At 43.5% G+C, this 23,974-nt stretch overlaps 1 protein-coding gene and 1 pseudogene across 5 annotated transcripts in view; both read right to left on the bottom strand.

The window, feature by feature from the left end:
• STK38L (serine/threonine kinase 38 like) overlaps positions 1-23,974 on the bottom strand; it is a 124,909-nt gene that overhangs the window by 35,897 nt on the left and 65,038 nt on the right. The window lies entirely within an intron of this gene.
• On the bottom strand, positions 22,485-22,990 carry LOC133762214 (cytochrome c oxidase assembly protein COX20, mitochondrial-like; annotated as a pseudogene).

Below are 23,974 nucleotides of genomic sequence, written 5' to 3'. Positions count from 1 at the left end.
TAGTCTTGATTAAATTGAATCTTTTTATGGATTAGCTTGGAAAGACAAGAAAAAAAAACTCCTTCCTTCGAAATAGACATAAGTTTAAGAACGTTTTAAATTATGCAAAACTAAACAGTGGTTAAATGTTACAAACAGGCATCTGGATGACTGGCACTAGTTATATTGTAAGAGCACTCCTCTAATGGATTTAACACTGTTCTTTGTCTTTCATTACAGCTCTGCATTTAGCTAGGAAGAGAACAGGATACAATTTGCAAGTCTAGAATTCCTGGACTGATAAAAACAACACTAGGTGCCCTTGAGTTTCCTGTTCACGTGTTTTCTCCAGACTGCCCTATTCACTAATGGAGACACTACCAATGTGAAGTCCAACATTCTTGAGTTTATCAAGCCTGGGGAAAGGAGATAACGAATTTGGCAGTCAGACCTTCTATAAATAGATGTGCTATCTACAATCATTTACGATCAAACTTCTAAAGGAGGAAAAGAGAGTTGTTTTACCCGACTGGGCAAACACACAATTTGACAATAGTTTTGAGATCGGAATTGGACCCCCTAAAATATAATGCTGGAAGGTGGTCCCTTAAAGTTCCCCAAAAGTTCCATCTGGGGTGCCACATATGTTATTGGAATTTGGGGTGCCATATGATATCACTATATGCTTATTAATAAGTTCCCAATATTAATAAGCCTGTGTGGGTTTTTGCCTAATATTCAGAGAAGAATTCTGAATACCAGCATAAATGAACGAGGCAGCATGATACATTTTAAGCTTTTATTTAGTGCAAAAGATGCATAGGAAAGTGAGAGCTTTATCTATAAGAGAGAGGTAGATCTGGGCTCATACTGAGTACCAGGAACCAGCCACATGGAAGAGCATCTAAGCCAGGAAGCATGGGGATGAGTGGCCCAAAGGCCACGCACCCTGGAGGCTCAGGGCTGCAGCCATATCCCTACTGGCAAGAGGCCAGGGAAAGGAAGAAAAGGGGCTGGACACAGCAGATCCCAGGCTTTTAACCCACTTTCAAAGGGGAGTGGTTAATTAACCTGATTGGCCGGTGGACACTCAGGTGTGGCCAGATAGGGGCATGAGGTCACACAGGGGCGTGGTGAAGGTGTGCTCTTCTAGCTCACAAAGCTAATCAATTTTAACCTGTATGCCTGTCTACTTCAGTTTCACCTTAGTTTTCACATACTACCTTTCAGATGAAAGGCTATCATTAGCACTGATGTATTGCCTTACAGTGTAAAAAATTTCACAAATTCATCATTAGCTGTAATCCTAGTATCCTAGGCTACAAATACTCAGATCAAATACTGCATACGCGAGTCCCTAACACAGAGCAGCTCCAGGTGAGGGTTCAAGTCCCAGCACTGACTTTCACTACTCACATTACAGGACTGCCAATGAATGGTGAGAAGCTGAGATCAGCTAGTGCCAGCACTGTACCAAGTACTGAGACAGAAAAGCTGATCAAACACAGTTCTGCCTGTAAGGAGCTCACAATCTTAGGCGGATACAAAGTAGGGAGAAGCGAGTGCTTCAAGGGGAAGTGTAAAGGATTAACAAGAGGAGATGCTTGAGCTGCGTTTTGTGTGAGGAGGGGGTCTGTGGAAAGAGCCAGCACCCAAGTGAACCCCACAGGGGGAGACCCTGCTTTAAGGCATGAAACAGACATGCTTGAGTGTGCAGAATGGATTGAGTACATGACTGAAACGGCAGGAGATGATCAAATACCTTTTTGCCATGTCAAAATATCAGACAGCACATAAGTGGTTTTTAAGGAACAGAAAAAGAGCCAACACACAACATGTACCGAGTGCTTCTCAAGTACAAGAAATCTTTTGAAAAGAGTTGTATGTTTTAATGCAGTCAACCCTCCTAACAAGCCCCAATTATGCTAGGATAGGGAGGATGGCAGAAAGGCTGGGAGCACATTGGCCGGCGCCATGGCTCAACAGGCTAATCCTCCGCCTTGCGGCGCCGGCACACCGGGTTCTAGTCCCAGTCGGGGCGCCGGATTCTATCCTGGTTGCCCCTCTTCCAGGCTAGCTCTCTGCTGTGGCCCGGGAGTGCAGTGGAGGATGGCCCAGGTGCTTGGGCCCTGCACCCCATGGGCGACCAGGAGAAGCACCTGGTTCTTGGCTTTGGATCAGCGTGGTGCGCCGGCTGCAGTGCACCGGCCGCGGCAGCCATTGGAGGGTGAACCAACAGCAAAGGAAGACCTTTCTCTCTGTCTCTCTCTCATTGTCCACTCTGCCTGTAAAAAAAAAAAAAAAAAAAAAAGAGAGAGAGAGAGAGAGAGAGAGAAAGGCTGGGAACACAGATTATAGGAAAGTAAATCATGGTAAGAGACCTCAATATGAAGTCAAGCAGCTGCTGCCATATTTTGTTTGGCTTGTGCTGTGATTCAGAATGAGGGGGCAGGCAGGCATTCAGCCTAACAGGCAATGGTTAAGAATACCAGAGTTTCATCATCTGCTAGGGCTCCTGATTCCAACTTCTTACTAATGCAGACCCTGAGAGGTAGTGATGATGGCTACAGGACTTGAGTCCCTGCCACCCACATGGGAGACTTGCACTGAGTTCCCAGCTCCTGGCTTTGCTGCAGCCCAGCCCTGACCACTATGGGCAACTGGGGAGTGAAACAGCAGATAGAAACCCTCACTGTCTATTCTCTTTCTCTCAAATAATTTTTTTTAAAGAATAGTTTTTTAAAAAGAGAAATCAGAAGATTTTACAAGGAGATTCAGATTTCTGGTTCGTCTTGAAAAATCAGACCTGTCAAGAGCAAGTTCACGGTCCTGCCTGGCAGCAGACACGTGCAGCAGAGAGCTGGTCCCCTTGCAAGACCACCTTTCTAGGCCACTTGTCCGGTTTCCTGCGCATGGCTCGTGACCAGCTGCTTCCTTAGAGCACTGGTGATTACAGATCTTTGCTCAGTACAGAATAACGGGGCCTGAAAGCAGGCAGCAGCAGATGGGATGAAAAGGGCTCAGACTTCAGGCCCAGAGGGAGGGAGGACACCATCAACAACAGAAAAGACACAAAGCGGACTTGGTAGGGAAAGACACGTTTAAGGCTGATCCTGTCTGAGTAAGCTGGGCTGATGAGGGATCCACAGCTCTCAAGGAGGTAACAGCTGCCCACCTTACAGGGCTACCGTGATGCTCCCAACAGGAAGGAGAGGCTAGCCTTGGCTGGCTCAGAACTTTGGTTCAGCTACTTGGTAGTTCTGCGACCATGTAATTAAATAGGTACATTATTTACACTTTCTGTGCTTCCATTTCTTCTTTGAATGAAATAAAGATAATGGCTGGCTTGCATGTGTGCTTTTCAAGTCATTATGTGTATCACTGAGATTTCTGAAGGTTATGAAAATATCTGGAAAAGGGACTTAGCCTGTGCCTGGCCACAGACTCATCACAAGTTTGATCAATCAACACATAAGTGAAAATATTTGTAAAATATTTCCTGGCTCAAAGTAAATGCTCAAAAATTATTTTCTTCCCTTTCTTGCTCAATCTTCCCATTCATCCCTCCTGCCTTGGGTTGCTGTCCTAGGAAGTTGGCTTGTAATTCAATCTCTCATAGATATTTCCTATTTCTCCCAGTCTAAAAACCTTCCAGATTCGGCAAATTAGATTGCTATTAATGGAAACAGGAAAGATAATACCAAAAAGTACATATTAGGAGCAGGCACATCTGGCAAGGTGGTTAAGATGCCGCTTGAGATACCAGCATCCCATTTTAGCATGTGTGGGTTACACTTCTGGCTCCAGTCCCAAATCCAGCTTCCTGCTAATGTGTACCCTAGGAAGAAGCAGGTGATAGCTCAAGTACTTGGGTCCCTGCCACTCACTCAGAGTTCCCAGAATGTCTTCAGCCTGGCTGAGCCCTAGCAGATGGAAGATCACTCTGTCTCTCTCTGCCATTCAAAATAAGCAAAATAAATGTCATTTTTATCTCTTCCACTTAAAAAAAAAAAGTACATTATCAATTTCCCAAAACTTGACATTTAAAAGAAAAATACAAAAACACTCTTGGTAGACGCCTTACTGAAAGTTAAAAGTGGTAGGAGGAGTACGTCTAGGGGTAAAAATGGTGTTCCAGGGAACAAATCACTTCTGTTTCAGGTGATTCTCTGGGCCGGTGTTGTGGCATAGCAGCTTAAGTCACCATCACCTGTGATGCCAGAATCTCACATGGGCACCAGTTCGTGTCATGCATGCTCCACTTCTGATCCAGCCCCCTGCTAATGGCCCGGGAAAGCAGCAGAGGAAGGCCCAACTGCTCCCCCTCTCCACCCCCGCAAGACCTGGGAGAAATTCCCAGCTCCTGGCTTTGGCCTGGCCCAGCCCCAGCAGTTATGACCATTTGGGAAGTAAACCAGCAGATTCTATCTCCCTCTATCTCTGCCTTTCAAGTAACTAAATAAATTCTGGGGGAAAAAAAAAAAAGGAGTGATTCTTGCGAGACAAACACATTCTGTCTACTTGCAATCTGTTTACTGTGCGTGGTGTTGAGAGCTGTTTTTTCCATTAGTTAATGTAACCCCTCTATGTGGAGTCTGCCCTGTTTGCTAGCCCAGAAGCTCAGATGCCTTTGGTCCTTTTGAGTCACAGATGAGTAATGAAGGCGCTGGGGTGCTGAAGTTAACAAAGTCATTTTGGTTTACAAAACTGTTTTAGAAACACACATTTTTCCCGCTGACAAGAATACACTTCACTGGTTGAATTCCCAAAAGCTTATTTGACTATAATTTGTGGCAGGCTATCTGAGTTGTGTTGATCCAAATTACTACTAAAAGTTCCTCTGAACCTAAATTTATTTTTTAAAACTTGCAAAAGGAAGGGAAAGCATTTAGGAACCAAATGTAAACAAATTAAAAGTAGCAATTTTACCTAAAAATTGTCCTATTTACATAACAGTGTTTAGATAAGGTATTAACCTGTATTTCTCAAAAATATTGAAAATGAGCCATCTATCCTTTTTTCTTCTAATTAATACATTGAGAGACAGAGTTCCCATCTGCTGTTTCACTCCCCCGAAGCCCATAAAGGTCACAGTTGGACCCGGGATGAAGTCAGGAGCTGGGACTCAATCCAGGTCTCCCTTGTAGGTGGCAGGAATCCCGTTACCTGAGCCATTACTGCTGCTCTGAGGGTCTACATCAGCAGGAAGCTGGAGTCAGGAGCCAGAGGCAGAACTTGAACCAAGGTGCTCCAGTGTGGGACACCGGTGACCTAATCAGCATTTTAACCACCAAACCAAGACACATCCCATCACCTTCCTACCTAAAAATGCACTAGACTGTTGGCAAAAGACAGTCAACCAAACCTATCAGCTAACTTCAAAACACAAGCCACCTCAGCCAAAACGCCCAACAATTTCAAATATTAATAATTTGGCACTGCAATAGGAAAAAAATCAATGCCAACTTTTAGATATAGAGGCAACTTTAGGAGAATTCTGAGTCCATTTCTATTTACTGGACCCACAGGAACACACTCAGGGACATACTTGTCATTACAGGAAAATAAAAAAAATCACAATTTGCAAGAAGGTGCCTACAGGGTCTGAGAGGAAAGGAGTGCAGAAGGGGAGGGAGGGGCAGAGCGAGCATTTCAAAGTGATTTGTAAAGAACTATTCAAAGGCAAAACAACTCAACAGAAGAAGAAAAATCTATGAATGTACAGACTGTAAGAACAAATAGATACATCTTTATTTCTATGTCAGGAATTATACCTAAGCACTTACAGCTGAGAGCTCAACAGCCCAGGGCAACTTTCAGAGAAGAGCACATGACAGCATTCCGGTGTCCACAGGTAGGGGTCGGCATGAGAGCAGCCCCCAACGCACCCAGAGGACTATCCTTCCCCTGGCCCCATCAGCTGGGCCACACTCCTAACCGCTTCCAATGTCATGGGTTTTCTGCTATATTTTTCACACTGTCATAAAGAATTTGAGTCAACAGAAATTAGGATATAATTATTTAAATAAAGTTAAATCTTAAAATCTAGATTGAAAACGTTCATTTTAAAGATAAACATTTAGAAACAGAAAAAAAAAATTCTGTAGCAAGGAGGAAGAAACAGAGAACATGAATAAAGCACGTAAGAGGGAGCTTGATGAAAACGTGTGCGGGGCCTGTGCTGTGGTGCAGGAGGTCAAGCCTCCACCTGCAGTGCCAGCAGCCCGTATGGGCGTCTGTTCATGTCCCAGCTGCTCCACTTCTGATCCAATTCCCTGCTTAATGTGCTTGAGAAAGCAGCAGAAGATGGCCAAAGTGCTTGGGCCCCTGTACCCCCATGGGAAACCTGAATGAAACTCCTGGCTCTGGCCTGGCTCAACCCTGGCCATTGCAGCCATTTTGGGGAGTCAGCCAGCAGATGGAAGGTCTCTCTTTCTTCCTTTCTTTATCTCTCTCTCTCTCTCTGTAAATGCCTTTCAAATAAATAAATTAGGGGCAAGCGCTATGGCGTAGCGGGAAAAACTGCCACCTGTAGTGCAGGCGTCCCATATGGGGGCCGGTTTGAGTCCCGGCTGCTTCACTTCCAATCCAGCTCTCTGCTATGGCCTGGGAAATCATCAAAAGATGGCCCAAGTGCTTGGGCCCCTGCACCTGCGTGAGAGACCTGGAAGAAGCTCCTGGCTCCTGGTTTCTGGCTTTGGATTGGTGCAGCTCTGGCCGTTGTGGCCATTTGGCAAGTGAACCAAAGGATGAAAGACTTCTGTCTCTTTATCTGCCTCTGCCTCTCTGTAGCTATGACTTTCAAATAAATAAATCTTAAAAATAGGTATGCTGGCTGTTTATGGCAAAACCTCATCACAGACTATGGGAGAGAGGGAAGAATCAATGGTATTGCAACAATTGGGCATCCGTTTGGAAAAATAAAGTCAGATGCTCATTTCATTCCAAAAAACAAAGTAAATTATAAATGGCTCAAAGGGTGAAGATAAAGACTAAAGGCAGGCAGGAAGGGAAGAAACGGAAATAAAAAGAAAATTAAATGTCAAAAGAATTAGAAGAAAATAAATGTAGATGAAAAATCACTTGGTCTTTAAGAGGGTACAGAATTTCTTAAAAGAAAATCATCACAATGAAAAATGATGCTAGGTGCTGTTCTGCCAAGATTTGGAATATACACACACAGTAGTACCCACTCCCTACCATGGCCATGCTTTCTGAAGTGTCAGTTATTTGCCATCAGAAAAATATTAAATGGAAAACTCCAGGAAAAGCAATTCATAAGTTCTCAATTGTGCCCATTCTCAGTAGTGTCCCCTCCTGGGACATAAATTGAGCCTTTGTCCCGTGCACCCACACTCTGTGCTAAACTCCTGCTAGTCACCTAAGGGCCATCTTGATTACCAGATCAACTGTTTTGTTATGGCCATGTTTGTGCTGAAGTAACACTTATTTTACTTACTAATGGCACCAAAGCACAAGATAGTTATGCTAGCAACTTCATTACATCATATTGTTATAATTTTTCTATTTTATGATTATTGTTGTTAATCTCTTATTGTGCTTAATTTAAAAATTAAACTTTATCACAGGTATATGTGTATAGGAGAAAACACAGAACACATAATAAGGGCTTAGTACTATTCTTGGTTTCTGGGATCCACTGGGAGTAGATGTGGATCTTAGAACATACCCTTGGCCAGCGCCGCGGCTCACTAGGCTAATCATCCATCTGTGGCACCAGCACCCTGGGTTCTAGTCTCAGTTGGGGTGCCGCATTCTGTCCCCGTTGCTCCTCTTCCAGTCTAGCTCTCTGCTGTGGCCCAGGAAGGCAGTGGAGGATGGCCCAACTGCTTGGGCCCTGGGAGACCAGGAGGAAGCACCTGGCTCCTGGCTTTGGATTGGCGCAGTGTGCCAGCCGTGGCGGCCACTTGGGGGGTGAACCAACGGCAAAGGAAGACCTTTCTTTCTGCCTCTCTCTCACTGTCTAACTCTGCCTGTCAAAAAAAAAATAAATAAATAGAAGAAGAAGAACATATCCTTCATGGATGATGGAGATTCAAATATGTAGAAGTGCATAGCAAACAAGATTTAGAGTCAACAATTTTAGTGGAAACACTGCAAAATAACAGGGTATATTATAAATATATATAAAAGGACAAGAGTATGCTTTTAAAATGAAATACATTAATATACATGTAAAGCTCACGTATCTTTTTTATATAAAGTTGTAAAGAGACAATGAAGAATAATAAATAAATGGATAAGTAATACAGATTAATACTAGGTAAAAACATACAAAAATTGTTCAATTTTACTAGTAAATCAAAGACATAGGGATCTTTTTAAAATAATGTAGTGTGTTCCCAATATCAAAGTAGCCACGATTGGAGGATGCCTTTGTCATCTACACTCCCATTAACTTACAGGAACATAACCATTTCTGGTAAAAGAATATGGTAATTTGCATCAAGAATCATTTGGCATTGTAATTCTATCTTTAGGAATCCATTTCAAGGAAATAATCAAAAATTCAGCAAAGGTTTGTAAAGAGCTTTTAAAAGTCAAAGCATCATTTTAAACAGCAAACAGCTTAAAACAAACCAAACATTTAAAATTAGGTAAAATGACTGACATACTGATGAAAGTATGAAGTAACAGATGGAACATGAAGAATATTTTCCAAAAAAATTTTAACGGCGTGAGAAATAATGTGAAATAATTAAGTAGGATACAAAGTTCTACCTTAAGATACAATATGAACTCAACTGTAATTTCTTTTAAAAAGGGAAGGTTAAATTATATTGTGAAATTATGGGTTAGTGAAATTTTGTTATCATTTTAATGAATTTCCCATTATGTGCAAACACCCACTGAAATCAGAAAACACATATTTACGGCCGGCGCCGTGGCTCAACAGGCTAATCCTCCACCTTGCAGCGCTGGCACACCGGGTTCTAGGCCCGGTTGGGGCGCCGGATTCTATCCCGGTTGCCCCTCTTCCAAGCCAGCTCTCTGTTGTGGCCCGGGAAGGCAGTGGAGGATGGCCCAAGTGCTTGGGCCCTGCACCCCATGGGAGACCAGGAGAAGCACCTGGCTTCTGGCTTCGGATCAGCGCGATGCGCCGCACACCAGCCACAGCGGCCATTGGAGGGTTGAACCAATGGCAAAAAGGAAGACCTTTCTCTCTGTCTCTCTCTGTCTCTCTCTCACTATCCACTCTGCCTGTCAAAAAAACAACAACAACAAAAAAAGAAACACATATTTAAGAGTGACGGCGTGAGATGCTGGAGGCAGGGGAGTCAACGGGAGTCAACTTCCACTTTGAACACACAGAGATGAGTTTCAGGCACCATTGTACTGAGACATTTTCCTGAGAACCAAACTCTCAGTTCTGGTTAGTGGAAGATTATGAAAATAATAAAAAGAGTTGGGTGTCATGGAACCAAAGTAAAGAAGAAGAGGGACACTAAAGGGGGAACATGAAGCAAGCTGCTGGTCACAGCTTCCTTCCTTCTAGGGAGACCGGCTTTCAGCGGCTTAGCCCTGTGCGAACTTAGAAGGCTCACTCCGCCAGCTCTCTTCTCCAACAGCTTTCCTATTGGTGATGTCAAAACCAAAAAACACAGCTGCACAAATCCTAGTGAAACTGCCTTCAAGTCTTAGTTAAGGGAAGACAAAGACTACAGAAAAATGCAGACAGTAGAGGCATTGTGGGTACTCTAGCTTTAAGTCGTCCCCTCCCCTATACTCCTTCTTTGAATGAAGGGAGCTAACAGCTGGGTAAAATACCAAAACACACATACACACAAAACACACACACCAGGACAGCCCCAACTGTGTCTGCTGTGCCACAAGCTGAAGGTGTGGTGTGACCCGAGCACAGCCAATAATGGACAAGGCAGGAAGAAGACAGTGGTAAAGGGTGGGAAGAGGCAAGGAGACACCTAGACAGGGAAGGGCAGAGCCATGGAGCTTGGAAGCCGCCTTAGAGGCAGGAACTCCCCGGTCTGGCAGACCACAAAATGCTTGGTCACCTGTGAACACCTGCTTTTTAGCTTCCTAAAAGTAAACTTCTAGTAAGACAGACAGATATTTATTTACACACAAAATGAGACTTGAAAATGGACAGCATTTGAATGAAAATGTAAAATACACATTCTCCAAATAAACACAAGGCTTTAATTTCAAATATAAACAATTTTAATTTTTCCATTCATTTAAAACATCCAAAGCCTGTTTCTGTGACAATGAATGGCTTCAGGATAGACGTGAATTTCTCAACTGTACTAACTCCTTTTATATTTATTATTTTAATTTTAAAATTAACATGCTATTATGTTCTTCATTTTCAAAGGAAAACTATCTTCTGAAAAACATCAGATTAATTTACCAACTTCAGAGACAGAAACAGCTGCCGTTCTGGGGGGCCAAAGATTAGACAAGACCAAAATTAAAACATGACATCATCAACTTCACTGTTTTGAGACTTAAGTAGTTATGAGCTACTTTTAGTTATTTTTAGCTATTTAAGTCCCAAGAGACTTTTTTGACCATTATAAGCAACCAAAGAAAACTGCTCCCAAATAATCAGACGCATCAGGTGACTCATTCCACTCAGACACTGTGTGAAACACACTGACCCCGTGACTTCAGCTACTGTGAGAAAAACCAAAGGCAGCCAGCACATGCAGACACCAGAATGTAACAACTTTAAGGCAGAAACAAATTTTTAAGTGCTAATGACCTTTATCATTAATTGCTAAACAGGTTACTACCCAAGCAATGAACAGAACTATACCATTTTATTGACCTGTTATCTTTAGAACACAATTCTGGATTATCTGGAAAACAAACACAGGAGTAAAAAAATTAAAATGGATTAATAAGTAAGCTGTATAGCTGGTTGCCCTAAAGGATATCCTGTAATTCAGTACATGCCCTGGCAAACCCTCACATAAATCAGCTTGTGAGTTCCACTCTAGCCAGCACTCTTCTGGCTTCTACCGCAGGTTAAAGATGGCAAACTGAGCTCACCAAGAGGCAAGACTGGTCACCACTAAGTGACACAGAGATGGTCGTGTCTGTCATAAAGTGACAGACACTACTACATCAGCACTGTGAAGTCTTCCCTCATTTCGCGAAACATGTGAGGCCTGCCATGTGGTTGTTTGGTATAAAAGTCACAGCGGCACAGGCCACTGGAGCCAGGGAGAGCAGAGGCAGCTCTGGGCCCCTGTCCCAGCCTTGCAGAAGCTGGGCAGAACACTGATGGCGGGGTCTACGTGGTATCGGTTAGCTCTAATGCCAACCCACACCTAGCACAAGGCCACGGCTTCCCACCTTAATTACACACCTGTGAACTGAATAACTGATTGTGACCTGCTTTTTTTCAGGTGACCAGAGAATGACATTTTCTAGAAACCAAGGTATCATGACTAGACACTTCTTGAAGGCTACCAATGTTTCAGTCACAGAAGCAGATCAGCATTAAGTGATGTGAAATGATATGGCATCTTGTCTTATCTATAAATACTTTCCTATGAAACTGTGCACCACAGTGAATGCCCAAAAAATCCCGTTACTATCTAGTATCAGGGACACAGCTCATGCAGGACACTCAGTGTGAAAGCAAACCCAGGTGGAATTTGCCATATGTATTCAAGAACCAAGGAAAAAAGAGTTCTAAAATACAAAAAAATGCACTTTTTTCTTTCCAAACTAGAGACAAACTGTTTTTTTTTTTCTATATATGAAAGTAAAATGCTTCATGGGAAATAAGAAACTCTCCAGAAATAGACAAATGACAAGTGGAGAGGGATCTCACAATCTTAGCTCCCACAACACCAGTTTTTACTGCTGAGTGACAAACTGGAGGTAGACTGCCCAGATCTGAATTCTGCCTCTGTCACTTTACAGTGGCTGAGTTTTCTCAGGGTGTCAGTACCCTCCGACAACACAGAGCCAGAGAGCCAGTGAAAATGTAACACGATTATTTACCGAGTACTTGACTGGCTGAGGTGTTACAGCACTCAGAGTAGTGACTGAAACGCAGTCCAGTGTTCATTAAATACTGTTACTATATTCTTCCAAAACTTCAATGCATATAAACACACACACACACACACACACATGGAGTTTTAACATAAATGGACACACAAAACTGTCCTATAACTTATTTTTCCCTTATAATCTTGCCAACACTCTCTAATATTAACAGATCCATTCACCCTTTTTAAAGACGCATATAACCTCACTTCATCCTCATGCCAACTCTGAAAAGTATGTCATTACTATTCCCAGAGAAAAGCAAAGTGAGATCACACAGCCAGATGTGAGGGAGCCAGGACTTGAACTTGGGTTCCTCTGAAACTAAGCCATCATGGCACACTGCACCTTCTACAGTGTGCAGTTTTTGTCTTTCTTGCTTGCTTGCTTTAAAGATTTTATTTATTTATTTGAGAGGCAGAGTTACAGACAAAGAGAAGGACAGACAGAGAGAAAGGTCTTCCCTCTGATGGTTCACTCCCCAAATGGCCACAACTACAGGAGCTGGGCTGATCCAAAGCCAGGAGCCAGGAGCTCCTTCCAAATCTCCAACGTAGGTGTAGGGGCCCAAGCCGTTGGTCCATCTTCCACTACTTTCCCAGGTCATACCAGAGAGCTGGAACAGAAGTGGAGTAGCTGGGACATGAACCAGTGCCGATGTGGGATGCCAGCGTTGCAGGTGGAGGCTTAGCCTACTATGCCACAGCGTTGGCACCTATAGTATGCAGTTTTAAACCAGTAACACCTAACAGATATTTAGATGCTGCTGGGAACACTCTCAATCACCAAATGCACTCTTTCTCTGATTTCCTATTCATACATGTCCAGATAAGCAAGTGCCAAGTCCAAGAACATTCACATTTAAGATTCTGATGCACACTGCCACACTGCTTTTCAGAGACGGAATACCAATGGACCATCGCGTCATATGAGAGCCAACACCAGGCCCTGTCCATATTTTTATCGTTGCTAGTCTGATAGGTTATAAAGTAATCATACATTGCCTTGGCTAAATGAGTTACAGATTTTAAAATTTTTTTTACTTATTTTATTTGAGAGACAGACTCTTATCTGCTGGCTCACTCCCTAAACACTTAGGCTAGGACTGGGCCAGGTTGAAGCTGAGAGCCAATAATTAAATTCAGATTTCCCAACTGGGTAGCAGGGACCCAAACTCTTGAGCCTTTACTTTTGCCTCCCAAGGCCAGCACTGGGGGAAACTGCAAAGGGAGCAGAGCCACGACTTGAACTCCATCGATATGGGCGTCCCAATGGACACTTTAACTGCTAGGCCAAACATTCCACCTCCAGTCACCGATATTTTATGTATTTTAAATAATTTTCTTTCTTTTACAAGCTAATTTAAGCCTACCTTTCTACTGAAAAATTCATTCTTTTAGAGATTCAAACTATATTTGAAAAATATGACTCACAGCCCATTTTAAATAGCTGAAATTATATCAAATGCCAATATTTAAAAATGTTCCACTTAGATAAAAAAAAAAAGAATATGCTGCAGCTCATGCAGGTGCTACAGTTAGTACATCAGAAGCAGACACTCTCCCAGAATACGCTGCAGCTCATGCAGGTCCCATAGTTACTACATCAGAAGCAGACACTCTCCCATAAGTCAATGGCTGAAATCACATCTGTCATCTCACAATGCGAAGACTGAGTCTTAGGAGAAACATGACGACTTTGGTGTTTATTTGGACCAGCACATATAATTTCTTTTTAAATATGCCAACCCACTCTTCAGTAGAAAACCTGCCACTTAAATGATTCTCTGGAATTCAACTAAGCCTTGTTGTCATTATCACCATTGCTGCACTAGTAGCTACCACCTATTGAGGCACCTCCTCTGCACCAGACAGTACTGTGTGCACCACGCCCCTTCGTCTTCACAACCACCATGTGGGCATTTTACAAGAGAGAGATCACTGAGGCTCAGCAAAGTTAAAGGTACTTTGGTCTCTTGAGCAGACAGTGGCAGGGCTGTGGGGTGAATACCGCCTGGCTGAAAGCTGTTGTTCTAACCAGCAGGTACACCCTTTATGACCAGATTCACTTGGTTCAACAAAGCTAGAGCCAGAAGTCAATCTGTAACTCCTAAAGGAATTACTGTCTCTTCTGATCTACTCTTGGTAAATCTTAAACCACTGTATAATTCCTGGTTTCAAAGAAATCCAAAAGAATCAACTCATCCATCCTTCAAGGAGAAACAGGACTGCCAACCCATCCTCTTGCCCAAACAGCTCTGTGAGCCTTTTAATAGTCATATAACCTCTGCTGGGAACTTGTGCAATTATTTCAGGTTATTTAAAATATGCACTGTCTACCCTATGCTGTCCTCACTTACTATTCTGAACAGAAAAATAGTATCAAAAGGCTTTCCTGTATGAGCTGGAAGATCAACCAACGTGGAATGACAACTAGAATGCCAGCAAAGATGCCATCAGTAGGGAGTCGGGGTTGAAGTCCAAGTTTAAGCTGCATCATAATGGGTTCCCAGGAACCCCAGAAGAGCTGCCAAAAGGGAGAAAGTTCCTCTGGCACAGCCTCCTAGTAGTGACAAAGGACTCCCACTTATCCGCTTGGCAGCCTTACAATCAGAAAGCTCTTCTTACGTATAATCTAACTCTCATCCAGTGAAATCCACACTCATTTATTTTTCTCACAGTCTATCAAAATGAAGAACTTCATTGTACTAGTATCTTGCTCAAATTCACACAGCAAGAAAAAATCCAAAATCAGTACTTTAATTCTCTTCTTATAAGATCAAAAGTTCTTAAGCTTTCAGTCCATTTCGCTAAGAGAACTATACAACTGACCTGAAATTTAAGTAACCTCTCTGAAATCTTCAGGACCTGTGTACGTCCGATAATTTTTTTTTACAGGCAGAGTGGATAGTGAGAGAGAAAGACAGAGAGAAAGATCTTCCTTTTTGCCGTTGGTTCATCCTCCAATGGCCACTGAGGCCAGGGTGCTGCAGCTGGTGCATCGAGCTGATCCGAAGCCAGGAGCCAGGTGCTTCTCCTGGTCTCCCACGCGGGTGCAGGGCCCAAGCACTTGGGCCATCCTCCACTGCACTCCCAGGCCATAGCAGAGAGCTCGCCTGGAAGAGGGGCAACTGGGACAGAATCCGGCGCCCCAGTGTCTGAGAATTTAAAAAACAAAACTCTCCATAGTGCTTTTAAAGTTCTTTTTAACAAAAATAATAATCATAGGTACTTTTATAAAACACTTCAATGTCAAATCCTGTGTGAAATGTTTAACATGAGTGGTGTTCTTTGCTTCCCACGTTTACGAAGAAGGGAAGTGAGGTTTGATTAAGTCCCCAGCCCCAAGACACACAGGCAGTAAATGGAACCACATCTGCCTCACCCCAGGACTTCTGGCCTCTCAGGCAGACTTCTACTTTGAAACTGGGAAGCCTCCCCCCCCCGCAACAATCCTACAGTTCTAGAAAACTAAAAATGCCATACTTGAGAAAATGAACATTTTTCAAAACAAAGGGGGAAAACAATACATGCTCTGACGCTTAGAAGCATGAGGATAGCTAAACACTGAATTTCTGCACCAGAGTCCATTTCGAGCCTGTTCTGCTCCATTAGTCAATCTAGTCACATACTAAGCCATGTCAACCAAACTATTTCATTTCATGGCTGTACAATGTATTCTTTTTTTTTTTTTAAAGATATTGTATGTGTGTGTATATGTGTATTTTAAAGATTTATTTTTATTTATTTGAAAGACAGTTACAGAGAGAGGCAGAGCCAGAGCCAGAGCGAGCGAGCGAGCGAGCGAGCGAGGGGTCTTCTATATGATGGTTCACTCTCCAAATAACCACAATGGCCAGAGCTGAGAGATCTGACACCAGGAGCCAGGAATTTCTTCTGGGTCTCCCATGAGGATGCAGGGGTCCAAGGATTTGGGCTAACTTCTACTGTTTTCCCAGGCCATAGTAGAGAGCTAGATTGGAAGAGGAACAGCTGGGACCCAAACAGGTGCCCACATGGGATGCCAGCACCTTAGCCTGCTGTGCCACAGTGCTAGCCCCATGTATAATGTACTCTGATACCTAGTTGGGCAAACTCCTTGCCCTTTTTCCTTTTCTTCCTCCCAAATTCTTACACTATTTTATAAGAATTTTAGAATCAGCACGTAAAGTTCAATTATAAATACTGTTGCAATTTTGGTTTGTATCATCGTTTGCAAAGAGGAAAGGCTTTGTTTAAACTATCCCAGTCCCAGCCCCAGGCTAACTTCAGTTCCTATGCCAAGGTATCTCTGCCACCAGGAGACAGGCATTCTAACTAAAGACTAAGGTTTTTTTTTTTTTTTTTTAAAGAGTTCCTTTAAAAAAGTTGCATCCACACTTAAAGTGTTTGTTACTGATTGCAGGAAACAAAATATAATAGTCAATAAACCTAATACATAGTAGGCCGGCGCCGTGGCTTAACAGGCTAATCCTCCGCCTTGCGGCACCGGCACACCGGGTTCTAGTCCTGGTCGGGGCGCCGGATTCTATCCTGGTTGCCCCTCTTCCATGCCGGCTCTCTGCTATGGCCCGGGAAGGCAGTGGAGGATGGCCCAAGTCCTTGGGCCCTGCACCTGCATGGGAGACCAGGAGAAGCACCTGGCTCCTGGCTTCGGATCAGCGTGATGCGCCAGCCGCAGCGGCCATTGGAGGGTGAACCAACGGCAAAAAGGAAGACCTTTCTCTCTCTCTCTCTCTCTCTCTCTCTCTCTCTCTCTCTCTCACTATCCACTCTGCCTGTCAAAAAAACAAACAAACAAAAAAACCTATTACATAGTATTTGCCAAGACATCTAGGTTTTCAGGATTAGTAAAGATGGGGAAAGACACACGCAACAGAAGAAGCCAGCTACTCTTTGGGTAAGGCTCATCAAATAAGCACACTAGAAGCAGCTGTCACTCATTCACCAGGCACCATACCGGTAGGAAGAGACTCAAACAGTAAGAGATAGGACGTGAGCACTCTCAGATCCTGTAACTTCACTGAAAAGGTAAGGTCACCCATGTGAACAACTAGCGTGTGTACAGTGAGCCCCAATGGCCTTGAGAACAGGAGACACCAGCATGGGCTGCAGTGCCGAACAGATGCAACAGATCTGGTAGTCCTGCGCTGGCTTAACTGATGGTGATTCACAAGTTAGTGACCGTTATTTAACAGTTCACATAGCTTTTCAACTGGGTTTATGCAAGGGTACTTCAAAAAGTTCTTGGAAATGGGATTAAAAGGTAAGTTTATTTTATTACAAAAAATTTTTGAAACTGCCCCATGAATCAAGGCTGGCTCATATTTGGGGCACCCCAATAAAAGGGCACAGACCCTGTAAGCAAGCCTGTGTCACCGTTCTTGCTGCAGCGGGTCCACAGCACGCTTGTAAACTGTGGCCAGCATTAGATCAGCCCAGTGGGAAATCCCCAAATGCTCTGTGGCTCACGGGCTCTTCAATAGCAGGACCTGATCTTATTTTGCCTACACAGAACTGAAAAGTCCCCATTCCATAGGACTTGCATCCACAGCTCCGCCCTGTTTCCTGACATCATGGAAATTCACTGGTCCACTCAGAAGACCTAGTGTGTGGGCTCATCTATTTGTGGAAAGATGGGGTTCTTTCCAAATTTACTGAGTCAGAAATTTTTACCAGCACTAGATTCATATTTTTTTTTCACTGAAGGAAAATGTAATTTTTTTTTTTTGGGTTGAATAAACAGGATGAACACCGTATGTCCTTCCAAGGAGCAAAAAATAATGCTAAACATAGCTTGGAAAGCCAGTCAGGAGGGACTGGGGTAGAAACGAGCTTTAAAATGTTTTAATTATACGACTGTCCTCTAGCTATTTAATTTTTAAAGCATTGTGAGATAGTGCAGGGCCATGTTATTTCTATGTCATCTTTGCCAATCTGTCTTTCCAGAGAACACTACATGGGAAAAGGAGATGGAGAGAACTTACCTGCCAGTTGGTTTTAAAATCGGTTCACAAAAATCAGAGAAGTTAAGACTATCTGACCCTCTTTTTGAAGATGATTACTGGTACTTTAAATGACACAGAGGAACACAGTAGGGGTTTCTCACACGAGACAGATACACTGCAAATCATAAAACACCACTTCACACCCTGTAGCTTTGTGTACTACGTGAAACTGGGATAACTTGGCAGGCTGTACATTTTAAAAAGTGAAATAAATACTCTATCTACTTACTTGGCCTCAGGCTAGGCATACATTCGAAGGACTGCGGACAAAAGGGAAGGATTACAAGGGCAGCTCTCCTCTCTGCAATGTTCTGTTACTTAAATCAAACACAAGGCAAATATGGCAAAATATTAAGTGCAGATAATGTTGTGCAGCCAACACCTGAGTGTTCCTTCTATGGAATACTTTTAAAAGTTTGTGAAAAAAAAATCAAATTAAAGGATAATGTACATTTTTCAGAAACTCAATGAAGGCTGCTCATTTTTCTCTGTAACTATGCATATGTTCATAAGACATAGTAAAAATTTCAACTTTAAGTTTATAATGCCATTTTGAGAAAATAAAAATGACAAAGGTTCCAAGGAACATTAATACTTACAGGTAACATTTTTTTAAGTCCCTTAACCTGAACACCTAAGTAGAGTGTCTGACTTCTTGCTAACAAGTGCCCCTTCTCCTGATAAATATCCTCCAGCTGACAGACTTTAATAACTGAGCACAACTCTCTCCAGGCACACACATAAAGGAAGCTCTGTGAAGGAGCTCAGGGGAAGTGGCCACCCTGGGAACAGCTGGGTAGAGGTCGAGGACAGAGGGACAGGGGATCCCAGAACAGCAGAAGAGGCCCCAGACTTGTGCAGTAATTCTTCCACAGGACTTCATGATTTTGCTGAATAATGAGGACTTCCCAGAGCACCAGAGAGCCCTACTTAGATGAAAACAAATCCTAAACATATTGCAACATTTCCAGATGAAATAATGTAACAACAAATAACCTGGAGGGGAATAGGTACCAGCACAGAGCAAACATTGGTCACTGGTTGACAACTGTTGGTGTTGGGTACACCTTATACTCTTATTCTTACTTCTGTATATATTTACATTTTTTCCATAATAATTCTTTTGAAATCCCAACCTAAAATAAATGACTTAACCCTATCATCACATTAAAAGCCTGCTCTCATTTCAATTTCTTAGGCTGACCTTGGTAAGGGGACATCAGTCATGAAGCTGTAATGAGAGTTAGCGTGAGTCTTGTCTGTTACTCAGTCTCTATGGTCTTGAATTTATCAATGACAAAAATGATTGGATGAGATATCCAAGTTTCCTTTTACTGTAACAGGATTACTGGATTTATAAACAGGTTTACAGATATTGTATAATAGTTAAGAACTTCAAATGTTACTGATGATGCACTGTGACCACAGGGGAGTATCTTTAATCTTTTATTTATCTATTTACAAACATTCAGGGAAAGTGTACTATGTGCCAGAGGCAGTGTGAAGTGTGGGCATAATACAAACAAAATACAAAAGCGCTGGTTCAAGTCCCGGTTGCTCCACTTCTGATACGGCTCCCTGCTAACACACCTGGAAAAACAGTGGAGGATGGCTAAAGTTGATCCTCTGCACCCCAGAAGAAGCTCCTGGCTCCTTGCTTTAGATTGGCTCAGCTCTGGCTGTTGGAGCCATTTGGGGAGTGAACCAGCGGATGGAAGACTTCTTTCTCTCTGTCTCTACCTCTCTCTGTAACTCTTTCAAATAAATAAATCTTTTTTTAAAAAAAAATATAGGGGACAGCAGTGTGGAGCAGTGGGTTAACATGCAGCCTGAAGTGCCGACATCCTATATGGGCGCTGGTTTGAGACCGGGCTGCTCCACTTCCGATCCAGATCTCTGCTGTGGCCTGGGAAAGCAGAAGATGGCCCAAGTCCTTGGGCCCCTGCTAAAAAAAAAAAAAAAAGTAGTGGGGCCTGGCGCTATAGCATAGCAGGTAAAGCTGCCACCTGCGGTGCCGGCATACCATATGGACGCCAGTTTAAGTCCCAGCTGCTCCACTTCCAATCCAGCTCTCTGCTATGGCCTGGGAAAGCAGAAGATAGCCCAAGTTCTTAGGCCCCTAAACCCGTGTGGGAGACCCCAGCAGAAGCTCCTGGCTCCTGGCTCCTGGTTTCAGAGCTCCTCAGCACCAGCTGTTGCAGCCATCTGGGGAGTGAAGTAACGGCTGGAAGCCCTCTCTCTCTCTGCCTCTCATTCTCTCTCTGTGTAACTCTTACTTTCAAATACATAAATAAGTCTTAAAGAAAATAAAAAGTAGTGGACAGACCCAAAGGATTTTGCATATGATGCCAAGGAAACTGGATGGTATCTTGAAAGATGAGGGTGAAGCTATTTTAAAGATGTGAAGCCAGAAATGACTGGCACAATTTACATTTGAGGTGACTAGCTGGAGCAGGAAGACTGATCTTTGGGGTTGTGGGCCATGTCTGAAGGACGAAGGAAGGGGAAGAAGGCCAGGCAGGTTTACCTAGAAGTTAGGAGATCTGGAAATGGTGAGGCTTGAACCTGACAGTACTAGAGGGGATTACCGAGGCACTGTTAAAGTGTTTTCTGGAGTTTGGGAGTAGGGAAAAGAAAATGGAGTTATATGAGTAATTGTTAATGTACAATAAGGGTAACACATTCCTTCCCCAAAGGATAAAAGCAGCAAAGATTTGATAGATGCAGAACTTAGGTTCTCTAGGGTTTTTACCACAAATTTCAACACAGTACAGAAACTGAAGCATGAAATGATGGGATCTATCCATCATCTGTGAGTTATGAGCATCAGGCACAACACTTAACACACAGTAAGTGCTTAATACGTGTGGATTATGCAGTGCAGTAATAGAAAGACAGGACCTGGCCTCTCTGGTCTCTGTCCTAAGGTACAGGTGGTAACTCCCTACTCCGGCCGTATCAGCTTGATAAAAAAGCACCGGCAAGGAAAGAGGCAAAGTTTTATACCCTTCTACAATGCTTCCCCTGATGTTTAGACACTATCAGTAATGATTCTCACAGCTATTTTTTTTTTTTAAGATTTATTTTATTTATTTGAAAGGCAGAGTTAGAGAGAGACAGATCTTCCATCCTCTGGTTCACTCCACAAATGGCGACAACAACTGGGGCCGTGCCAGGCCGAAGCAAGGGCCAGGAGCTTCATCCATATCTCCCTTGTCAGTGCAGGGCCCAAGCACTTGAGCCATCTTCCACTGCTTTCCCAGGCCATTAGCAGGGAGCTGGATAAGAAATGGAGTGTCCATATGGGATGGCGGTGTTGCAGGCGGCAGTTTAACCTATCGTGCCACAATGCAGACCCCGTCCCAGCTATTTTTTTTTAAAGATTAATTTATTTACTTGAAAGTCAGAGTTACTCAAAGAGAGAGAGAGAGAGAAAGAGGGGGGGGGTGTCTTCCATCAGCTGGTTCACTCCCCATTTGGCTGCAACAGCTGGAGCTGCGCTAATCCGAAGCCAGGAGCCAGGAGCTTCTTCCAGCAGTGGGAGACCGCAGGGTCTCCTATGGGGGTGCAGGAGCCCAAGGACTCGAGCCATCTTCCACTGCTTTCCCAGGTCATAGCAGAGAGCTGGATTGGAAGTGGAGCAGCCTGGACTCGAACCGGTGCCCATATGGGATGCTGGCACTGTAGGCGGCAGCTTCACTCACTACATCACAATGTTAGCCCCTCATAGCTATTTCTTAAAACAATGGGGTGGATAGTTAAGTCCTTGCTACTTAAGATGTAGACCAAGACTCACTTGCAGACTTGTAGAAAACAGAAGACTCGGTGCTGGCGCTGTGGTATAGTATGTTAAGCCTCCACCTGCAGTGCTGGTATCCCATGTGGGTGCCAGTGCGTGTCCTGGCAGACCATCTTCCAACCCAGCTCTCTGCTAATGGCCTGGGAAGGCGCTGGAAGATGGCCCAAGTGCTTGGGCCCCTACACCTGTGTGGGAGACCTAGAATGGGCTCCTGACTTCGGACTGACCCAGCTCCAGGCGTTGTGGCCACTTGGGGAGTGAACCAGGGGATGGAAAACCTTTCTCTCTGTCTCTCCTTCTGTCTGTAACTCTACCTTTCAAATAAATTTAAAAAAAAAAAAAAAAAAAGACGAAGACGACGACGATGAAGATGACTCTTTTCTCCCTTATGTATTTTAATCTGAACCTCAAAAAAAGGCATTCCGAAGAGAAGTGCTCAGTTGGTCTCAGGTGCCACAAACCACACAGATGCCTGTTTCAATTTTTACAAAAACAGCATCAATTCTTTTCCTCAAATAAACATTATATGAATAAAAAGTTGAACACATAAAGGCAGCTTATCTACACAATGCCCTGCTGTTGACACTATTCTGAAATTAGAAAACTTTTAATTATTACCTCTTTTTTTTTTTAAATGACAACCAAAACATAGTTTACTTGCTTAAAGCTTTGTTATCATGCATAAAATGTTTCTTGTGGTTGATCCCAACTCTTCAGGCAGCTGTATTTTGGTTTTCTACGCTTAAGACTTCTTAATTGCTGCTACTGCTGTTGGTTTGTTTTCCTTCAGGACCAAGGTGGGTACTTTCATACAAATCTTATTTTTAATTACTTCTCTGGCAGTTCTTTCCTGGATTTGTTGCTTTGCATACTTGTACCTGCAACGGAACCAGCATCCTAAAGTCACCAAGATAAATCTTCCTACTCCAACATCGTATGATCTCCTGATTCTACCAGTTACTAAAAAATGTCCGAGGATCCCAGTGAACCAGATAATACTGAGTCCCGTGCACAGGGAATGTTTTCCATATCTAAATTCCTAGGAGTTTATATGGCTTCCCCTGCCTAGGCTCCGGGGGCTCTGGCACAGCAGCCACAGCGCGTGGGCTACCTCTTTTTTTATATTCAGATTTTCTCAGCAGTGAGGCTGTGATATTCATCACTAAAACATTGAACTCTCACCATTTTACTCCAGAGCTCTGACTTTATTACCACTCCCAACAATAACAACAGTATAGGGGTTGCTGTTGTGGCATGGAAGGTTAAGCCTCCGCCTGCAGTGCCGGCATCCCATTGGGGTACTGGTTAGTGTCCTGGCTGCTCCACTTCCAAACCCAGCTCCCTGCTAATGCACCTAGGAAAGTAGTACAAAATGGCCAAAGACTTGGGCCTCTGCACTCACATGAGAGACCCAAAACAAGCTCTTGGCTTCAGCCTGGCCCAGCCCTGGTCATTGGGGCCATTTGAGGAGTGAACCAAAGGATGGAAGATCTCTCTCCTTCTCTCTCTCCCCCTCCCTCTCTCCTTTTATTTCTAACTTACAAATAAATAAATAAAAACTTTTTAAAAAGCACATAATTCCTAACTACCTGGACATTAATCATGTGCCAGGCATTTTGATCTGCACATTAACCTTCAGAAGTGGTACATTAAGCCATCGGCATTTATTTAATCTCTTTTTTTTTTTTTAAATTTGGAATTCAGACAAGACAGAGCTCCCCTCTTCTACCTCATTCCTCAAAAGCTCTCAATGGCCAAGCTGGGCCAGGTCAAAGCCACCACACAATCCAGTTTTCCCACAAGAGTGGCAGGACCCAATTCCTGGAGCCATCATCACCTGCTGCCTCTCAGAATCTATATTAGCAGGAGACTGGAGTCAGGAGCCAAAACCGTGAATCAAATCCGGAGTGTCTGACATGCACACAGGCATCTGAACTGCCAGGATAAACATTCAGTCTTGTCACTGCCAGTTTGCAGCACCAAGCACAGGCATTCGGGAAAGACATGTGACCATCTGATGTTACAAACCCCAAATCAGCCTGTCAGACTTAAAAGTCTGGAGTCTTCACCCCTCCACAGGACTGCCTCTCTCAAACCACACGAGGTAGGTGGCAGGTCATGTCCCTTTTGAGAGGCAGGGAGGG

This window comes from Lepus europaeus, chromosome 6, assembly GCF_033115175.1.
Source record: "Lepus europaeus isolate LE1 chromosome 6, mLepTim1.pri, whole genome shotgun sequence".
Classification (NCBI taxonomy): domain Eukaryota; kingdom Metazoa; phylum Chordata; class Mammalia; order Lagomorpha; family Leporidae; genus Lepus; species Lepus europaeus.
Note: the sequence above shows the minus strand (reverse complement) of the source record. Positions and strands in the feature narration are given on the sequence as shown.